The sequence below is a fragment of the Octopus sinensis genome, linkage group LG7 (assembly GCF_006345805.1).
Source record: "Octopus sinensis linkage group LG7, ASM634580v1, whole genome shotgun sequence".
Classification (NCBI taxonomy): Eukaryota; Metazoa; Mollusca; class Cephalopoda; order Octopoda; family Octopodidae; genus Octopus; species Octopus sinensis.
The window spans coordinates 87512651-87514934 of NC_043003.1; the positions used below are offsets into that span (position 1 = coordinate 87512651).

The window sequence follows — 2284 nt, forward strand, 5'->3', positions numbered from 1 at the left end:
CTAAATCTCAGTACATCACTCATTTAAAATCACAAAAAAGCCAACTATAAGTAGTTCTGTCCCTCCAATGCTAAGTGAGATTTGTGGTGTGCAAAAGGATCTGCAAATCAATATGATGGAGGTATGTTGGATTGTTGGTATGGCCGTAGAATAGGATTATAACATCTTTTTGATATATATATATATTATATATATATATATATATATATATATATATATATTTATATATATATGAGGGTGCATGTCCTAGTAGTTGTACACACAATCTAGCAACTATGACTTCAATTCCTAGACCAAGTGATCTAGGAGACATTTTCACTTCACTGCTCCTACAACAATCTCCACTCCTCAGATCTAAATAGTTGCTTATAGAGCTTCACCTATTCTGTGTTTTACTCCAATAGTTGTGCTACACAATTTTTCTATCTTTAAATGTTAATTCTGAGAAATTTATTTCAGGCGTGAATCAATTATTTTGATTGATGAAAACTCAGAAAAGGAAAAGAAAAATCAGTGAGCAGCAATCAACATAAGCGGTCACCAAATTGAAAAGAAAATGACATGAATGTGTTTTGGAATTTTAAAAAGTTCCGTTATTTTTCTAAAGATATTTTTCAAACATGACTGGACTGGATGACTGTCATTCGAACTTATTCTACCAAGGTTTCTCTATGTGGTCATTTAACCAGCTATAAATACATCTCTCACTCTGCTGTTAATATAACATTGTCCTCGCTGATATTAAAATTGTTAACGACTGGAAGATTATCTCTTTGGAATCAAATACTTGCAAGATATATCTAAATCCCCGATAACAGCAAATACATATGTAGACAACAACAATAAATAGACAGAATGGAAAAGCACAGATGACTACCAAACCATAGGTGGAACACCAACATTATGATCAACAGACCAGAAATACCTACCATATCTCCAGACTATTAGGTTCTCTCAATATTTAAAAAATATCAGAAATCATTCAAATCAAAAATATTTATTTGAAATATAAAACAAAAGCAAGAGCATAAAATAATTTAAAAATTTTTTATTCAATATTTTTTCTCCACCTTCAAAGAATTATTCATATGTATATGTATGTATGCATGCATGTACATGTCTGTGCATTGGCAATGTATGTATGTGTGCATATATACGTAAATATGCATATGTGCATGTGTGTATGTATATATAAACACACATATACACACTACATATATATGTAAAGGTGTGTGTATCATCTATACATGCACATATGCATATGCAATAACTGGCTTTCAAATTTGAGCAAGAATATGAGATGAAATCTAAGCATTGTTGGCTCAGATAGCAGCTCGCTTGCTAGTGACAGCCTGGAAGCCTGACTTGATGCTTGTGACAGAACAGCAGGGACCACAGGTCTCACACTGTAAGAAGAACAGCCTCATGTCTTTCTGGAGCAAGGTCTTTGAAGACTAGTGGGTATGGTAAGTGACGTATTCCTTAATTTATTTCCTGACAAGTGTTTTTATCTGTTTATGTTGGAAACCTCCCTTGATGATTAATTGGGTGTTACCATCGATCAAACCTCTGTACCCAATTCAGCTAACAGAAAACCTAACACATGCTTAGGTTCTCTATAAAACAATCTGCATATTTCAGAGAAGTTAGCAAAAGATGCCTTCTTTGTGCTGTTTCTTAATACTTGAGGCAGTTTCATGATAAACCATTTCTTCTTTCCAGCAACCATGTCAGGGTTCTTCTCTCTTATAATGTCAAACACTCTTGTAAGTAACTCATAATATGTGTAATCACAATCAGAACCATACCAAGCCTTACTACAACCAATTTCATCATCATCATCCTCATCATCTGCCATTTCTTCCTCAACAGCTTGTTTTCTTCTTTTACCTCTGTGGCAATGATAAGTTTAGGTCATTGTCATCATTCCGAATGGGGTCTTCAACATCAAACTCATTGCTGACTTTTGCTGTTTCAGGGGTGCTGTATGGCTGCTCATCCAAATCTATAGGCTTCTTTTTCTTTTTCTTCTTTGTAAGTTCCAGAGAGAAATCTTGCTCTACTTGTCACAGTGATTTCAATTCCTAGACCAGGTGGTACATTGTGTTCTTGAGTAAAGCACTTCATTTCACATTAATCTGCGATCACTTCGATGCCTGACACATGGTACACAGTGCACTTGTTCAGACAGGTGTCTCCATTTGATGGAGAGAGTAAGCTAATGTGTGGCACAAATATTTGGTCACATTTGTGCAGGTCATTCAGCAAAAGCTGAATGCTCATA

At 34.8% G+C, this 2284-nt stretch overlaps 1 pseudogene; it reads right to left on the reverse strand.

Annotated features, from left to right (window-relative positions):
* Positions 1–1237: 1237 nt before the first annotated feature.
* LOC115214452 lies at positions 1238–2066 on the reverse strand (annotated as a pseudogene).
* Positions 2067–2284: the final 218 nt, after the last annotated feature.